The sequence below is a fragment of the Pholcus phalangioides genome, unplaced genomic scaffold (genome assembly GCF_987345545.1).
Source record: "Pholcus phalangioides strain wild (caught in Gottingen) unplaced genomic scaffold, Ppha-v1.0 ptg000008l_1, whole genome shotgun sequence".
NCBI lineage: Eukaryota > Metazoa > Arthropoda > Arachnida > Araneae > Pholcidae > Pholcus > Pholcus phalangioides.
The window spans coordinates 25,482,322-25,503,130 of NW_028301601.1; the positions used below are offsets into that span (position 1 = coordinate 25,482,322).

At 34.4% G+C, this 20,809-nt stretch overlaps 1 protein-coding gene across 1 annotated transcript in view; it reads right to left on the reverse strand.

Moving 5' to 3' along the window:
* LOC149084087 (uncharacterized) overlaps positions 1-17,210 on the reverse strand; it is a 31,066-nt gene extending 13,856 nt beyond the window's left edge. The window contains exon 1 of the mRNA XM_089235448.1: positions 17,091-17,210. The gene's annotated coding sequence lies outside the window, so the exon portion shown is untranslated. The remainder of the gene's footprint in view (positions 1-17,090) is intronic.
* Between the last annotated feature and the right edge of the window lie 3,599 nt (positions 17,211-20,809).

Here is a 20,809-nt window from a genome sequence, read left to right on the forward strand (position 1 = left end):
AACTTATTTTGTATAAATTGACCATGCGACCTACATTACTTTACGCAGCTCCTGCTTGAATGTATGCTAGATATCCCAATGGTGTCGCTCTTGAACGTTTCCAAAATGTGATACTCCGAATAGTTACCAGGTCCCTCTGGTTCATCAGAAATAAGCATATACGCAGAGATACCAAGATTGAAACAATCATGGATTACATCAAAACTCTCTCAGAAACTGCTATGATTTTCTTCTCACCTCTGACTAAACATGTAAAATCTCCATTTACAATAGCACTGATACTTTTTAGACTTAAAAAACCTAAAAATTTTCTGGAGATGCCCAGACCCATGTTCTTGTATGTATGACTCATTCTTTTTATTCTGATACTGCCAGAATTGATACACTACTTATGTCATTAGAAATACTTCATGACAAAACACATTTTATATTACCTATTTGCCCTAAGTAAAATATATGCATTTAATTGACAGAATAATGATGGGAGGAGGGATATGGAGCTGTAATAGTTTCTCCTACGACACCTTGATATAAGAATGAAAGTTCAAGGTCCACTTCAACTTCCTCATGAATTGCTTATGATTCTATGTTCTGCGATACAAATCAAATATATTTACAAAAACGTGTTCCATTTGATTGACCCATATATTGATGAAAAATAGAATACACCAAGCGGCACCAAAAATTCCAACGCATAAAACAAACGAAACGAATCACAATCAGGCAAAGACAACGACGTACGGCCAAGGTATTTTTACCGAAGAAAAAATTCAATATACGAAATTCGACCTTGATTCAATTTCGCGAAAATTCACATCAAATTAAGAGTGATTGGGGTTAAAGTCAGTGCTACGCCGAGTATTGTACACCGAAAGCCTCAAATGTCCAAACTCCACCCAGTCGAGGGCTTAGCTCTCGTAAACAAGCAAATACAAGCACTTAATAGCGTGTTATTATTTATCACAAAGGACACACACACACACAAACAAATCAATGAATTCAATGAGAGTTCGTGAAGCCTGATACCGACTACGTGGTTGAATAATTTCTTATTATCTTCTACGCAAAAGTCAAAATGGTGGAAGAATCCAATGAATGTCTCGTGTGTATTCGTTATATCTTTTTTCCTATTGTTTTTTTTCCCAATTGATATTGGAAATGGCATATTTCTCTCTTCAAGTATGTCAAGGCGACTTTTCCGATGATTTAACAGGTAGAGAGAAAAAATAGGTCTCGTGCCAACAAGTATTTTTATACATTTATTTTTTTGGGCAGTTATTCACCGGAACCAAATAAACAGCAGCCACACACTCGGTGAATGCATTCATATCTCTCTCAGCAAAGCGCATTCTCTTTCTTCACCGCAATAAGATTCTATAAAGTTTGTTTTGTTCTCTAACTCCCTATTGGCCAATCGACTAGGTCTGAATTACTATTAAATCTATTATTTTAGTGTTTAGGTCTTTCATATATCCCATTAGAAATTTATATTTAATTTTTCGATGCATTGGAATTTCATACTTCTCTTCGACATACGAGGGGACCTCAAAAAATTGCAAGAATTATTTTTTTTTCTGGAGAGAAGAAGGGACATTATATTCGTCGGCTCCCATTTGGTACGTGTACGTGATTTCCCACCGCATCAGTTAGTCCCTGATGGAAGGTGTGTGAAGTTGATGTTATGCTTCTCTCGTCTCTGTCCCTATGTCCGTCGTCATTTTTTTGATAGGGACTATTTAAACTTACTTGTTTCGATCAAGTTTGAGTTGAACAAAGCAGAATTATTCTTTGATTATTAATATTTCAAATTATTTTTTCCCTAAATATGAATTTTTCATTAATTCTGAAATCATTTCATTCGTTAAATATGAATTTTCATCAAATATGAAATCATTTGTTTAGTTTCACACACATTTCAATTAATTCTGAAATTATTTCTTTCGTAAAATATGGGTTTTCATTAATTCTGAAATTATTTCTTTTCTTAAATATGAACTTTCATTTTCTTAAATCATTTCTTCCGCTAAATGCGTACTGTCATCAAATCTGAAATCATTTCATTCGTTGAATATGAATTTTTCTTAATTCTGAAATTATTTCTCATTAAATATGTATTTTCACTAATTATGAAACCATTTTTCCATTAAATACGAATATTTGAATTGATTATGAAATAATTTCTTTCATTAAATATGGATTTTTCTTAGTTCTGAAAGCATTTCTTTCATTAAGGAACAGGACTAAGTTCCATTTCTATTTTTTTTTGTGTTTTTTTATGAAAGCAGTGTTTGTTGTGATTCCAAAGAAGGCCTTGTTTTGTTTATGCGACGCTTAGAATCAAAATTACGTCTACTTTATCGTTGCGCTTTTGCACATAAGTAATACGCGAATAAAAATTTTAAACGTGTTCTGCGAAGAATGCTATTTTTGATATTTTCTGGGGTTTTTAAATATGGTTTCTAAAAATCTAGTCATTGCATCATTACAAAATTTGAATATGATATTCTGCTATATATTTTTGAGCTCATGAACTAAAATATGAGGACAATTACATATATTTATCTAATTACAGTGCTTTATACACTATATATCAAAGTTTAAAAAAAATTCACTCATGCAGGGCATCGATAATTAAAAGACCATATTTTAAAGTAGCCTACAGGTGAAATCAGTCATCAGATAATTGTGAAATTTTGTGGAAGACTTCATGAAGTGATGGGAATTTGTTTCAGAGGAAAAAAAATAGTTGCACATGTTGCCACCAGAGGGCGTTTTATTAAGAAATGACACATTTAGGCAAAGGTTTACAATTTCAACAATTATTAAACACTTTTACGATTGTTACTGCAACAAAACATGTCCCACATGATGGCCATCATTTTCAGATACCATGTGAAATCGCAAGATGGCATGTTCCACAACTGACCGAAGTGTGTGCGGGAGAAATGTTCAGCACGTGTCGTGAAATGCTGCTTATAAGATCAGGTAAAGCTCTTGGATTGTCACGACTTACCAGACGTTTCAAATCCCCCAAAGCCAAAAATCGCATGGATGTGTGGAGGAGCTTCGTCTTGCATAAAGATTGTGTCTGCAAGGCAGTGACGTGCTTGCATAGCCGGAAAAATTTCGTTCTGTAACAGCAATGCATATCACTTCCCGGTGATCGAACATGCCACTGGACCTGTAGAACTTAACACCTCGTTGACGTATAGACCGAGAATAAATGATGCAGTTAATCCACACCATACCGTCACTTTTGATGAATGCAACGTAACCTCTAAGATAGTGTGCAAATTTTCTGGTTCCCAAATTCGGCAGTTGTGAGTATTGACTGCACCATCCAAGTGAAAAGGCGTTTCGTCTGTACAGAGGATATTCCAAGGCCATTCTGAATCGAACTCAACGTGAGTTAGAAACTGCAGTGAGAACAGGAGCCGAGCGTGATAATCATATGGAAGCAAGCGCTGCACAAGTGGAAGTTTGTACAGATAATATCGGAGGATATTCCGCATGATCTTATGGGCAGTTGAACGTTGCCTATCCAACGCCTGTGCTACACGCCTGACACTAGCGCAACCCCGAGAATTCGAAGCTCTGTCCTCTTCCACCTGAACCGAAACCTCCTGAACTGCGTCTATAGAAACGGGGTTTCTTCCTCTTCCAGGACGAGATCCTCTGGTTTCAAATTTCGTTATCATACCCCGAAGGTTTTTAACATTCAATTCGCCTGTAGGCTACTTTTAATTATGGACGCCCTGTACAGTGGCCCCCGCAAAAGACAGGTTTACCGTACTTGGCTCTCTCGCTAGTTATTCGTTATAACTTATAAGACTTGTAGACTTCCCCTCAAGGACGCTGCTCAAATGAAAAAGCTGCAGATTGTAGTTTTGTATATACACTAAGTTGGAGAGTGTGAATCACTATATTTCAGAAAATAATTAATTACAATTTTCTGCAAGAGATCGAGCCATTGGCGTACGCGGGGGTGGGGGGGTTCTAACCCCCTCAAGCCGAGATTATAGTGTTATTTTGCTGGAAAAACGCAACCCCATCTTCAGAAGAAAAAAAAAATTGAAACCCCCCCGAGAAAATTTTGCATACGCTTATGGATCGAGCCATATCGTACTGAAAGAGTAACTGTACAGTGGTCACTTATCGAAACTGTGGAAAGCCATTTCCTTAAATTTTTCGAATCTAATTCACATTAACACCCCCACTTAATAGTAATTGAGAATAGTTTCTTTATCAATGACATTTAACTTTTTAAATTTATGATCGGCGTAAGACCTTATGCAACAGCGCCAGATTTACTAATTGAATGCTATTATTGTCAATTAAATAAGATATTTTATTTTAGAGTTTTATTAGCATTTGTTAGCATTTTAGAGCTTGATTTTTATTATGAGTCGGAAAAAATATAGTTCACTAGATAATCTATATATATAATTAAAATTATTTTATCACACACCGTTTAGTACGTTGCAAAATCATGTCCCTAGATGGCTCTTCCCCTAGACCTTTTGTTGTCATTAATCATATTTATAAAGTCTAGGTAAAATTAAACGCGACCATCACACAGAGACGTACGCAAGGAAGAAAGTGGTGCTCAGGAATCCCATGCCTCCCACGAAGCCGATCAAAAATTAAAAGAAAAAATTAATATTTCAGTAAAAAAATTGAAATATCTAAAGAAAATACTCTTTATATGCTATATTGACCGATTTCTGTTAATTTAAATGCTTTTTTGAAAGGTGGTATTCAAAATTTCTCGGAAAAGAAATTTTTGGGACCCTCAATCTTTTGTGCCCCTTCAAAGGTCGGTCTTGCGTACGCCACTACCATCATACCAAATTTCACATCTTTCACGTTATTGTAATTCATATTAAGTTCGACCCTAAAGTTTTACATGGGGACTATAAAGTTCCCTTTCACGGAGCATTCGCACTCCTTTATAACATTATCTCGCATTCCTTTATAACATTATCACATTTAGTACCTCAACGGGCTTTCGAATCCATGGGAAAAATAATCCACGTTTAATTATTGGTTCTCATTTTCTGCGCTCACCAGTTATCACAGAAAAAAGTTATCCCGTCGCCCCCAGCTAAGAAAATCCTTAGGATCCCATGTTATATTTGTAGCGCCAACCGACGATACCACCCACTGTGGAAAACTCCGGCTTAGAGTCCTCTTCAGGTATCATCCAACCACATCGATTGTTCTTCAACAGCCATACTCCATTACTACTTGTGTTTTGGCAGATGTTGCTTCTTATACGAGGTAAGAAAAATATACTAGCTTGTCGCTCAAGATAGGTTTGGTGCTAGGCGTATTCAAGTTATTGCTCTTGAGAACTGCAGTGAAGGCCTCCCCCCCCCCCCGAAAAAAAAATTCGATGCTTCGGCGTAAATTTGTACGCGTGAAATACTGACTTAAATCTAAATTACATGTTCCATTAACGTTGCAATCAAAGGAACATGGTTGCAATCTATCTAAAACATGTTTACCTAACAAGGGTACTCAAGTTTAACTGTAAATATTCCACCGTTCCCTTAATTGAATTGAAAATAAAATTGAATTAAAATCCCCTTAAGTATACTGCATACTTGGCGGCTCACAATGGCGGCGAAAAAATTGTAATACAATGTCTTTTTGGCTTCCTGGAAGGACTTAGTGTCCCTTGGGGCCACATAGTGTATATTCGTTATATGTGTATGTCTTTTTTTTTTCTTTTGTATTCCTTTTTGTGTGTTATTGTCCAGTATTTGTGTAATGTGTATGTGTGTGTATTTGTTTACAATAAAAAAAAATAATAATAAGTAATATGCCGCGGGGACACCAAAGTGATATAAAACTGCATCGCTGATCACTTAAGTAATCTGTCGTGGGACACTGAAGTGATATGAAACTGCACCGTGAGTCACTTGAGTGATCTCCAAATGTGCTGCTTGGTTCATTTTTAAAATATTAGGTTTGAGCTCAGGGGCCACATTAGATGAATAGGACGGCCATATTTAACCCGCGGGCTATGGGTTGAACACATGTATTCAGTTATTATGTGATTAAATCATTATGATTTAGATTATTTGTGTCAGGTACCCAATTAGGGCTGCCTGGACAAGAGGGGTTCACGGCCTAATCGTATATTAAAAGAAAAGCGGAATTGAAAAATTTTTTTTTTAATGAATTAACTTCAAAAGAAAAGTTTTTATTAAATTAATGCGCAAAAGCACCGCAGCAACGGTGGTAGACTGCAGCAGTAATATTGTTACAATTTGACAAACATTGTGTTTGTGGTGATATCTCTCGATAGGAGTATGAAACATTGCTTTAGTTCTTTTGCAGTCCAGTAGATAGCACTGCTATCGTATCATAATTACTAGTACTGGAAGAATGTTCTCCATTGTTCGAGAACATTCTCGTTCATAGATGAATATAGTTTCTGCTGCTATAAATGGGGGTTCATTGCAAACACCAAGTTTTGTGTGGGGGGGGGGGGGTGTCCACAACTACAAGTGTCTGGGAACCGCTGATTTAAGTTACCGAAAGAATCAGGAGACACCCAAGCTCTGTCACACTAGGTGATTCCAGCACATCGTCCCATGGGGACTCGGGTGCGTTATTTAGGTGACCAAGCAACTAAACCGAATTCCCGATTTAAGGTCACACAATATGCCGATTCCACTCACTTCAGCAAATTACCACAATGCTAAATGATGCAGATACTCAATATCTCTTAAAGTATTCAGATCAACGCCGCCCGGAACGTGGGTAACGAAGTATCCGCTAAATACCATCTCAAAGTAACCGTGAACCACCAGAGATCGCGACAAAAGGTGACTGTCACTGGAATTATAATCGGAGCGTTACGATTATATATGTCCCATCGACACCAACAAATTCCGCCCGAGGCATCAAATTCTCACTGGCAGAAATTTACATGGCACTTTAAGTTGTATCGCAATTTAATCCGATTAATAACGGGGTTAAAAATTACCGTTTAATATTAAAAATACACGGTCCAGTATCCATTTAATACATTATTCAAATTATTTTTTTCTCGGAAAAATATGATCAAATAACATATGACCGGTCAACCGGAGCCTTTGAGAATAGAAATGAGAGTGAAAGTCAGAGTAAAAAAAAAGCGGAACACGTTCTTAGCTGCCATTATTATTATCATAACATTTCTTTTGTGGGTTATTGTTTGGTTATTACTTTGACCTTGTTTCCAAAGATAAAGGTCTTTGTATGGGAAAATTTTCTAAGGCATTAAATACAGTGGCGAGAGAAGAATTTCTCTACGGTATGGAATTTCCGAAAACAATGAAATTAATCACCGGTACGAGAAGGTCGCAGAATTTTTGTGAAAATCTAAAAATTATCTAGTGAATTTTTTTTTCCTTCTAATTATTTGTTATTTTCCAAAAAGTCTCACTTTAATATTTAGAGATTTCAAAGAAAAGAATTTCCATGGTATGAAATTCCGAAAATGATAACAATAATTTAGAATAATGAAACTGGTCACCGGTACCACAATGTTTTCCAGCATGGTGCAGGTCTTTGACCACCTGCTTATATCTCTTCGCTGAGACAGAGCGGAGGAGAAAGCACCACAATGTCAGAATTTTTGTGAAAATCTAAAAATTATCAAATGAATTTCTTTTATAATTATTTGCCATTCTTTCAGTCAGTCTCAATACTAAAAGGTTTTCAATAAAATAATTCTCATGATATGAAATTCCGGAAATAAAATAATGATAATGAGCATAATAAAATTGGTCACAGGTACCACGAAGCCATAGAATTTTTGTTAAAATTCAAGATTGATGTACATTTTTTCTCTAATTATTTGCCATTTTTCAAATTAGTCTCACACACACTTTATTCTTAGAAAAATAATAATTCTATAATAGATTTTTCATGGTATAAAATTGGAAAAAAAAACTATAATGACAAAATAAAATTTGTCACCGGTATCACAAGCTCACACAATTTTTGTTTAAGTCTGAAACTATCCAGTAATTTTTTTTTTCGAAATATTTGCCATTTTTTCAAATGGTCACCCTTCAACATTAAACAATTTTTAAGAAAATAATTTTCAAGGTGTGAAATTCCGATAATAATAATAATGAGTATAATGAAATTGGTCACTGGTACCACAAGATCGCAGAACTTTTGTGAAAATCCAAGCTTGACTAGTCAATTTCTTTCCTAATTATTTGACATTTTTCCAGTCAGTCTCATTTCTATATTGAACGATTTTTAAGAAAAGAATTTTTATGGTACGAAATTCCGAAAATGGGAATAATGAAAATAATCACTCCGGCACCATAAGGTCGTAGAATTTTTGTTAAAAGCTAAAATTATCTAAAGACTTTCTAATTATTTGCTATTTTTTTAATCAGTCTCACTTAAACATTGCAACATTTATAAAAGGAGAGAATTCCATGGTATGAAATTCCGAAAATAATAATAATAATAATAATGAAACTGGAACCACAAAACTATATAATTTTTTGTGAAGATCAAAAATTATCAAGAGGAAATTATTTTCTAATTAATTTCACTTCAATATTAAAATATTTCCAAGAAAGTTTCCTTAAGAATATGATTATTGAAATTTAGAAAAGGCATATGGTTTCTCAAACAAGAGCCACGGCACTTTAGGGTTCTTTAAAAGGGATGCTAGAAGATATTTCTAGGATTATAAAACAACTCATTAAGATCTTTTTTATCCGAAATAGAGTCTATACTCATTATCCGAAATAGAGTCTATACTCATTATCCGAAATAGAGTCTATACTCATTATCCGAAATAGAGTCTATACTCATTATCCGAAATAGAGTCTATACTCATTATCCGAAATAGAGTCTATACTCATTATCCGAAATAGAGTCTATACTCATTATCCGAAATAGAGTCTATACTCATTATCCGAAATAGAGTCTATACTCATTATCCGAAATAGAGTCTATACTCATTATCCGAAATAGAGTCTATACTCATTTCGGATATGCGTTGATATTAGCGAAGAACTATAAAAGAGGTAAAATAAGAAGCTTTGAAGATATATTAAAATACTGTACGTATCGGATCTGAATAATTTTTAAGCATTCAAATTTGAAACTATCAAAATATATTGTATAATCGTTTCTAAGATAAAACGCTCTAGGCACTAAATACAATGGATATGAAAAAATCTCATACTATGAAATTCCGAAATTAATGATAATAAGAATAATGAAACTGATTACTGGTACCACAAGGTCGCAAAATTTTTATGAAAAAATCTAAAATTAGTCAATCGCAATTTTTATATTCTAATTACAGTCAAATCCTGTTTTAACGAGTACCGTGACAGTGGAAATCTCGTTCTAACGAACACTTTTCTAATCCCCAGATAAGTTTACATAGGAATAATGTAAAAACTTGGGATTCCCTTATAACGAAATTTCATTATAACGAAGCGATTTCTCCGGTCTCTTGGAATTCGTTATAACGGGATTCGACTGTATTTGCCAATCTTCAAATTAGTTTCATAATGTCAAAATATTTTCAAGAGAAGGTTCTATACGAATGTTATCAAAATTTAAGGTGCTTTAACCCTATCAGACTTGTGAGTGGGGGGTTCCTTTTTTTCACTGTAGAATGTTTTTTTTTGAACTGACATGGTGGAGTTAAGTCCTGACATGGTGAGTATGAACTTTGGGGGCTTTCATCAGAGGGCAGCACTTGAAGTTGAACTTTCAGGGGTTTTCAAAGATGGATCCAATGCTTAAGGGAAAAGTGTGGGTTATTACATAAATTTTAACAATAAAATTCTGAAAAAAATTTCATGTGAAGGTGAACATTCCTTGCATCATACTGGCTGAAGAAATTCGAACGAAGGAATTATTCCCCCCCTCCCGCCCGAAAAAAAACGAAAATTTGAAAAAATAAAGATTTGCTGCCATTTATGTTTTAATGCATTTTTTGAGTATCAAAAATGGAAAAAAAAATTGAAAATTCCAAAAAATGAATGTTTGGATCTGAAAGGGCTAAAAGGGATACAGGAGATATTTTTTGGGATAAAATTACATGCTAAACCCATTTCACACAGGTAGGAATAATTATTTTGAAAAAGAAATCAACGAGAAATTATTACATTTTGGTTTTAATTTTATAAATTTACCTAAATCTTACAGTGACTAGTAAAAATTTGTAAATTATTTGCTCATAAAGTTTATTTTTTTAAGTTTTTAAGCCACTGTTCTATAGCACATATCTTTGAAATATGAACGCCTAAAAAATTATTTAGATTTTTTTCTAGGTATGGGAAGTTTTATTATATTGAAAGCACTTGGTTTATACTCCTGTTGTTGGACTTGTTATTCTGTTATACAAATTTATGTAGATATATATGCATATACTCATTTAATAAAATTCCGGATGCACCCATCTTTCGGGAACGCTTCGATATGTCCTTGAGATGGGAAGCGGGGTGTGTCCGGTCTTTCAATGTTCAATATTGAAAGCACTAATCAGTAGCCTACTAGAAAGATTTCTTCACAAAAAAATAAAAAAAATTATGGAACTTTCCAGTACCAAAATGGTGCCTTGAAATCGGCTAGGGGTGTCGTGTATAAAATATTAAAAATTCTGATATTCTCGAGGGCACCGATGACGTAAAATGGTCGGTATGTACAGCATGATTACAAGAGGGTGGAAATATTAATTATTATTATATCGTCATCTGTGGACATCATTCATAAGCCATGTCCCATTTTTTTTCGAAGATGTTGAAATTTTTCCATTAAAAATAAGACATTAATTTCCACACAATTTTTGACTTTTTATACCTCATTAAAACTCAAGTTCTAAAGATATATTCACAAGTTTTAATGTTTGATGAATGCAACTTTGTTAATAAATTTTTAAAAACATTTATTTTTCACATCTAACGTATAAGAAGTGCACTTTACTTGATGCTTACCTATAAGAGTGGTTGGTGCGTTGCGATACGAATCCATGATTTAGTAGAAATTAATAATTACTAAAACACTAGGTAACATGATAACTAAAAACCAGATGAGATATGGTTCTTAAATTTAAAATTTTACATTGTTTTACATCGATATTTAATACCATAAATTGTTTATTTAATCAGGAAAACATTCACGCATTGCTAGAATAAAGGCACACAGTTGATACACAGTTTTGATCATGCAAACAGTATTTTGTACATTACAAAAGGAAGTATAGAAATACATCTTAATCCTATCCCGATAATCCGATATAAAAGGGATTAATGATCAGCTTGCATCGAATATGATTTTGTAACAAACATTTCTGACCCAAAATATAGACTTATTATGGATGGGAATTAATCACTATGTTTGTAACGTATAATGAAATTATACGGGGAGCAAATCGAATAATATTTGCATTGATGAACGAAATCTCACTAAATTATTGGGCAAAAATATATTAGAGGAAGAAAAAGGAGAGATTACATATATACTGTTATGTGTATGTATGTAGTTTTTAACTCGGATTAAAGTGGATCGATTATGCATGATTAAGCGTTTATTTTTATTCAATACGGTATTTTTATATCAAGGAATGTTTACTGTTTCGATAAAATTTGAAACATTACGCGTTTATAAAATTTATATACTGTTCCTATAATGGGTTTCTCCACGAGTTGTTGTATTCCCCCTATATTAGAGGGGTCTTAGTTAGATTTCTCGATCACGTATACCCTCTATACCAGTAGTTCTCAACCTGAGGCCATGTAGTTCCTATGTGGCCCTGGGATATCCTAAGGAAGGGGGAGGGTACTGGTGAAATGAATTGAAAGGGGTTCTACAGCAAGTGGTTGAGAGAGGGGGATGCGGGAAAACAAATGCAGATTTGAAGAAATTAAGTTTTTAAATTAAGGGGGTCGGGGCTTAACATGCTTTCCTATGTGAAAAATTTCTTTAATTTGAGGAACTGTTAAAATTTTTCTATTCACTTGTTTTAGGCCTTTAATGTTTTTTCCCAAATACTATAGATATTTTTGTACAATTTGACAAGAGAATTTAGGATTTTAATCGCTGGTTATTTTTTCTCAAATTTTAACTTCAACAACATGCAGCTTTCTCAAAAATAATTGAAATTTACTTTTACTTTGTGCCACAAAATCAATAATAATCATTTTAATAAGAAATTTTCTCGTTAAAGTATGTAACACCTTAGCATTGAGAGACACAAAATTTCAAGACATTTGAACAAGTGGTGTCTAAAAAAAATGTTCCTTATCTGACAAAAAAACTCAGTTTTTAGAAAAGAGCATTTTAATGGAAAACATTTGCATATATACTTATAATGCCTGCTAGCAGTTTATATTAAAATATGTTGAAAATACTTCTAGTGCAAGTAAAACAAAAACTTTAACACAGTTAGCAGCAGAAAATTTTATAATACTTGTATTTGAAAATTGAAAAATTCTGAGAAATTTATTTTTTTTAGAAAATTTGCGATTTTTCACCAACCCCCTTAAATATAGTGGGAAAATTGTGACTAATTTCCGAATACAGCAAAGCTGCTCACAGAAATTGGTTCACCTTAACGAATGGGCATGACCCGAGTCCTCATGCCCATTATACAAATACAAATACAACACCACAACAGGCAAAATGCCCAACGAGGTGGCTGAGAAAAAGATTATATTTCCAAAAAAAAATATAGCAACCCAATTGAAAATGCAGTTAACAAAAATTATAATCAATATATACACATGATAAAATACTATACAATACCCATAAACAATACTTATGGTTGTATTATACAGTGAAAGCTTGTACTTCCAGATAAGTATGCCTTCCCCCCAAGAATATCACTTTGCCCCGAGACCCATTATGATGAGACTGCTTGCTATACATGCCCCATCCCACAAGAAGAAAGCTCATTGAACTCAAGCCCAGGTTGAGAATTACCCGTTAAAAAGTTTCGCCACAGAGAGCAACTTACCTACAAAGGTACGAAATTAAATCATTACACTTCACTCATAGATTAAAAATCGATGGTATCACTCAAATTCATGCACAACACAACATGCGAACTCAGCCTGCTAGATACACATGCACACGTCCGGCAAAACTCAGAATAGTAAATTGCCCATGGCTAAAAAGACCGGAGCTGTTCGGTTTGAAAGAAAGAAAGCCCATAGGATTAGGCGGGATTGATTCCGTGTTTCATGGATTATTATAATCGTCCTGTGTACCTTTGTGTTATGAGAAACCGGACAATGGTTTCGGTCTAAATTTATTAAGTGATGGAAGAGAATCAAGATTCAAGATTTTTATTTAGTGATTCGTTTTTCACATTATCATCACAAGGTTCATATTATTATTTTATGATTTATTTTTCTCGATGATTTATCTGGACCGCTTGATTTTTCTTGATGTTTTGAAACCATATCACATTCTCCGCGAGTGGTGTTATATATACTTGAGATTCTTATTAATAAATTCCCAATAATTAATATCTATTAATACTGTAAATATCTATCTGAGATGGGAAGGGGTGAACCCGGTACTTCTCATTTTCATGTATTTTATAGGGCAGGCCATCCCACCATATAATTTGGCTCTTGGGAAGGATAATCGCTCGCAACCTCTGCATCCGAGTCTTGTCCAAGGGCACAAATATCAAACTTATTTATTAAATTTATTTTTTTTATAAATTTTGTTTTGATTAAATTCAGTTCAATAAGTAGAAGGCGTCTCATAAGCTGTTACTTCCTGGGCCCAGGAAGAGACATCGTGGAAGGCGGTGGGGGGGGGGCGAGGGGTTGGGGAGAGGCCACGAGAAGAAAATATGTATTATTTAAAGGAAGAGGGGCATAGACAAAAAAGGTTAAGAAATACGACGATTAGTTAGAAATTTTTGTTTTGTGGAATATGGAATTCGACAGGGCTTTGCTCATCTGATTTAAGCATTTTCGATTTTGTAGCTTGATGTCAGTATTAAATTAAGTTAAAATACATTACGATATCTATAAACAAAACACCCTTCTAAAAACGAATTATTCTACAATTTCACAGAAGTTAATTGGAAAAATTTGACCAATTTAGTTCAGCTCTTGAACATAAAGTGACAAGTAAAGTATTTCTTGACGATAGTACGGTCGATTTTTTTTTCTTCCAAACAACCAATTACAGTAGACTCTGGACTATCCAGCCTAATGTCGCGGAAGGGCAGGCCGGATACAGGCTGGAGTTCTATAAATACTTCTTACCCCCACCCCCATACCATAAAAACATCCTTTTTATACCAAAACCCGCTCTTGTTAATATTTTCATATCTCTAATTATACAGGCGAGTACTTAATAAATGTTTGTTATGTACTTCTAAGAGAGAAACTGTTAAAAAAATTACAAAAAAAAAGGAAGTCCAAGAATAAAAATAGTGCACGAATTTTAAGATAAACTTTATAATGACCAACTTAATTGAAGGCAGCGTAAAATCATGTGCACGGTGTCCGTGTGTGTGTGGGATCACTTTCATTTACTATTATTGCATGAAGAACACATTTAGTGTTGTGAAATTGTAATTTACTACTTCAATTTTTTATATGATATGCAAATTATAAAGAAACATTGTGGATTTCATAGAGAGGGAGCGTGGAAATTAACCTTCATTACGGGGACACCGTAGTGCCTAGACCTTCACTGAAGGGGGGGGGGCACTACATCGGAAGTGTGGTAAACACTGCTGTACAGTACAAAAATGCATAAATTTTCAAACAGAACAAAACAAGCGTAAAACGTAGGCTAAGTCCTTACAAAAATTATTTGAAATCATTTTACTGTTGATTGATATGATTACACAAATGTGAAAAGGTAACATTGTAATTAATTAGTGTATTGTTTTTAAACCAGGCCGGATAGTCGAGAGTCTACTATAGTCATAACAAAAATAGCTATAAATACAGTTAAAACTTTCCTTTTATCTGAAATGATAACGGACCGATTTCAGAAAGAAAAAAATTCGGATATCAGTAAATAGTATTTCCATAGAGCTTCTAAAAGGTTTAATTAAACGGCTTTATGGCTAGTTAAGGGTCAAAATTGTAAAAATTTGCTTGTTTCATCAAATGAAAAATTAAAAAAACTCTACTAATCTATCTCTCATACTTCATCTCAGCTAACAATCTTTAAATATTCAAATATAAAAATAATTTTGATTATAATTCAGGTTATTATAATAATAACCTGATATTATTATAATGACCATACTTTTTAACGTGATCAATAGGTCTATAAAATTATGCTCGTCGTAGAAATATCATTAAAAATACAGTATAATTTAACCATTCATTCATTTAAAAAATTTGATGTACATATTTTTGATTGCACATGCAATGCTAAAACAATATTTCTCGTATTTCTAATAACTATTTTTTGGGAAATTTTTGAACTTTAGGGAAAAAAATGTGTTATTAACACATTACGCGCATGATAAAATAGCATGACATCAATGTAATTGAGTAAAAATAAATTCGAAATAAAAGAAACCATTCAGAGTACATAAAATGAGGCCAAAAATATTTGAGATCCATTCATAAATACTTTATTTATGTAATTTTTTTTTAATTTTAAGAATTTCAACTATGAATTCAATTTAAAATAAGATTGGATCGATGAAACCTCAATATTTAGCTTCATTTTATGAATTGAGTCCTATAAGAAGACAATATCTGTCGAACGATGCTATTCGTTTGTCCTTATCGATTTCTGCAAGAGCGCATTAATAAACAGTAAGGCCCAATAATTAGGGTCCCATTGGGCTATTGAATTTCTCGCCCAATCGCTTATAGTGGCCTTATTGAACTGCCACAAGAGCTTAAAAATTATCTTTCAAACCCAAAGTCGCTCTTAGGGCGGTGTGCGACAGGTGCGGTCGCACCGGGTTCCTGCGCTTTGTGAGGCCCTGCGCTCGCGGCGAATTACCGGAGGCGTTCACCAGTTCATAAATTATTTCTTGCATTAATTCTGAATTTTCATCAATAGTGGAATTATTTATTTCATTAATTCTTCATTTTCACCAATTTTCTAGAATTATTTCTTTTATTAGTTCTGAATTTTCATATAATGGAGAAATGGAAATATTTTCTTTCATTGATTCTGAATTTTTATTGAAGCTGTGTTGGAATCATTTCTTTGAATTATTTTTAATTCACAAGTCTAAAATTTTCATTAGTTTCCGGAACTGTATTTCTCATTACTTTAAAATTACTTTCAGTGCTATATTTTTCCCTCAGCACTCCTGTGGATCAGTCATTCCCAACGTGGGAGTTAACGTCTCCTGGGGGCGATGAAATGTTCCAGGGGGGCGGTAGAAGCTACGGGTATAACATAGGATCCTATCGGTTAGATTGCGTTGGGGGCGATGGGAGAAAAAAATTTCTGAAGAAGGGGGCGATGGGACAAAAAAGGTTAGGAAACTATGCTGCAGATCATAGTTTCCCAAACTCTCTCTTTTCGTTCCACCGTCCCCTTCTTCAAAAAAATTTTCTTCCCATCGGCCCCATAGGATCTCATACTAAACCATAAGCTTCTATCGCCCCCTTCGGGAAACGCTGCTGTAGATGCAGAAATACTGGATGCCGATTCCCCTCCAGCATAAAGTACACAAAATCGGGGCGGGTGGGGGGGGGGGGGCTCGTAAACATTTTCAGCTCCCCGAAACTATTGGGACGCACCTGACCCCCACGTCCGGTAAGGGTGACCTGTTCAAAGATATACTTGCCGCGGCTTCATAACAGAAATTACGGAAATTAAAAGTTTATAATCCATATTATCCAATTTCGGTTGGAGTCCAAAGTAAGTAAATGTCTTCAAAAACATCAAAAATACGATTCAACATCCGAAAGAATCCCGGAAATCGGACATAAATTTTGCCTCACATAAACTAAGCTATCACGTGAATATTTCTGGACACCAATTGACGTAATTACTTCTTTAAAGAAACTATTCACAAGAATTCAAATTTCGATGCTCGAATACGGAAATAAACGCAAAATAATTTCAGAATCAAAATATTTTCGATATGAACTTACTGTTTTTAGCCGATTGCTATCCCTCGCAATGTCTCTCGGAATTATATCCTTTTCAAGTATAAAAAAAAAGGGACTTTTTGTGACTTTTTCTTTCTTTCTTTTCTACTTCCACAAGACGAAGCGAACAAAAAAATTGAAAGCGATTTTGAGCAATTTTCCGTTTTTATACGTCCGCCGGCCCTAAAAGAAAGAAAAAAAAAATTTTCTTCACTTTCTCTTCTCTCCCTGAAGCACATTAACCTACTTCCCTGGGCCCTTGCTAAAGCTATAGGTAGGCTTTTAAAGCCCGTCAACAGGTAGTATATGGTTGAGTAAAAGAAAAACCTACTACTTACTGGTTCTTTTTTTATTTTTCTATGCTATCTCGGTGTTGTTCACGCTCTGGTGCCGCGATCAGGTTCTCTCAAATATATTAATGGTAAATAACATGAACGAGGTATTTATTGATCGATCTATCCGACATCGCTATTCCAAATATTTCGTTTAACAGACGTATTTATCGTTTTTTTTTTGAATTGGGGTGTCTTTATTTAAATCAAGGGCAAACGTGTGACATTCTTTCCGGTGGTGGCTGTTTGAGGAATTATAACGCGTAATGTCGATTAATCTGAGATTGTTTTGAAACGTTCATCACGTGTAATATGTGGTGAATAATTTTGAGATTTAAAAAAAAAGCTTAAAAGACTTACGTGAGAATAGTTAGTTATGCCTTTAAGGTTAAAATTTTTCTCATTCATATTTCTTCTGTGCGGTTTTGCTATTGATTGATGGAGAGGATGGGATTTGTAACAAGACCTTGCGCAAAGGGAGCCTTCAACTTTTTCTTTTGGAATTAAGAATACCGTCTTTAGCAGGGGTGAACAACGTCTTGCCCATCAAGGAGGTTCCACTCGGCTCACGAAAGGTGTTAAGGTACATCAACAGGTGATCAACATACCCACAACCCGATGAATACTAAAGGTTCTCAACCTTTTTAAACTCGCGGGACATTTTTCGGTCAAAAATATTTATGGTGGAGCCTCGTAGGCATATTTTTTACTTATTAACCAAAGAGTGAAAACGGAGCCCCAGAAGCCCTTGAGGATCCGCGGAGCACCGGTTGAGAACCGCTGACATAGACTGACCGAATTTCCTTCATATGGAAAATAGGGATCCATGCGGGATATCACCGTTAATCGCAATAAAATTGTAAGAGGCAAGTAAAAGAGTGCCAATTTTAGCCAAAAGGAAAAAAAAAATCATCGTGGGCAAAGTAAGGTTACTAATTATAGCCGCGAAAATTGTCAAAGGCAAGTAAAGTTGCCAAATACAGCCAAAAAAAAAATCATCAAAGGCAAGTAAAGTTGCCGATTACAGACAACAAAATTGTTAATGGCTAGTATAGTTGCCAATTATAGTCAAAAGAACCGTATTATTTGACAGGGGGTATTACACTCATTATATGAGCACTTTCCTCTGCAAGCATGCATCTGACAGCATCTTTGATGCACGGTGAAATTAAATTTTCACCAATGGTGTGGTTTTTTTCTCTCGTCTCGCAATACGATAGCTAATGCAGTAGGAGGCCTCAGTAGCTTTCACAGAATCACTTTTGGTAGATTAAAAATATTTTTTTACGTTTACAGGTGCACGGTATTTAATTTTGGTGTTTCAGTCAACTCGCTTCCGCACAGATCCTGTGTTTAGTCATTGATCTATAGCGTAAATCACGTGAGTAGTAGGTGCTTGATAGAAAAGTTGACGTAAAAAATTATAGGAATAACACGCACACGCCGCAATACAAACACACACAACAAAAGTTAAACACACGAAGAATTAATTAATCTTCGTTTTTATGCACAGCCCGGGATGCGTCAATAATCAAATCTAAAGCGCGGAAGTAAAATGATCCGAGAGGAAGGAGTGCGCGAATCCGGATCATAGGTTGGGAGGAGGGAAGGCCGATCTTTTCAGCACGCAACCCCTCTGTTAGAGATTTTATTGATAGGAAGGTCAATATATTGCTCCAGACAATATTAGTAAAAACCTCTACCTACTTTTTTAAAATTCTTTTTAATCTTTCGTAATTCTTTTGTTGTTTTTTTTTAGATTGTGGGTGGCCGCCATTACCATTTCCTTTTCGCGCGTACCCGCTAACAGCCTCTCACTATCCCAGAGGGTACACGTACTCCCGGTTGGGAACCGAATTTATTAACCCGATACTTCAAAGTACTGTCTCAGTACTATACGTTTACAATAAAAAAAACAAAACAAAAGAACAATTCAAATATGTTTTATAATACATGTGGTTGAATATTTATTCATTTTATACCAAAAGAGAAGCATAATTTGTTTCATAAATTTATTACGGAACATTTTGTTGGGGTTTAGTATACAAAAGTGTAATGTCCGGCGAACACTTTTACAGGGACGAAACATGTAACGGAATTTTACTAATCACAAGTTATTGATAATAATTTTTTTGGCAGCGAAAAAATACCACAGGTGGTCTTAACGCCGGTGGTCTTAATATCCCTATACAGATTTTTTTTTTCAGGATTTTTTCAGTCAGCAGTGTCGTTATATCGAGACCTCATTTAATGGTTATAAAAAATAAGAAAACAGCATGTTCAAATGGTATTAGAATTGCAGTTCACCATTATTCACATACGACCAACAACTCACAATCTACTGACGGTACTTATAAGTACCGGCCACAAATTTGGTATTTCAACATGGGTTTCATTTAAAGAAAAATGCTGTTATAAATCAAAATTTGGACCAATAATAAGTAAAGGTGAAAATATGTTGCATTCACCTTCAACATTTCTTTCGTATTATACCTCTGTAAAGTTGCATTGAACGGTGACCATGAAAGGGAATTTTTATGCATTAATTTTCGTCATACTCAAAAAACCATACTTGTGCTGTCATTTGGTATAAAGTTGTTATACAGTCTCTATACAACGAAATACAACGCCCAACAATTTTTGCAAGCATTGTTACGGGAACAAAAAGAAAATAGCGTTTTAAAGTACCGTCAGTAGATAAAGTGTTTATTTCAAGATGTTTGATCCTCTTGAAACTTTCGCAAAACATAGAAAAAACTATAAGCAATTAATAACATCGAGAACCTTAATTCGTACATCGGAGTGCCGTAGATGAGACTTTAACAGACCAATTAATAGCAATGAATCAAGTCATGATTGGCCTAAAGCAGGGGTTCTTAATTAACCTTTTTTTTTCCATCCCGCACCCCCATCGCAATTCAATTTACCAAATGATGTGTTATCTATTGGTTTTATTAATTAAATATTAATTAATTAATTACATTAATTATCCATTAATATTTTAAAAAATTCTAAACTTGGAAGAATGGAAAAAAAAAATGTTCACAGATTATACACTAAAACAAAATTTAAATAATTCTGCATGTCAATTTTTAGTGACTAATTCGTTGTTTTTTTACAACAATATTGAAACTGCATGTATGAGTGTGCCCCTCTAAATTCCTTCCAGCTGGGAACATTTCTAATTTCACACAACACGAGTGAAAGAATCGGGTGTCAAAATGTAGGTATATATGATCCGTATTTTTGAATTGAAAATTTAAATCCCATACTTGAATAATCAATGAGCATGTTACAATTTTGTTTCTCCAGCTCGCACCCCCCCCAAAAATGCTTTCCCGCACCCCTGGTTAAGAACCACTATTAACTAAATAAATCTAGACCAAGAGT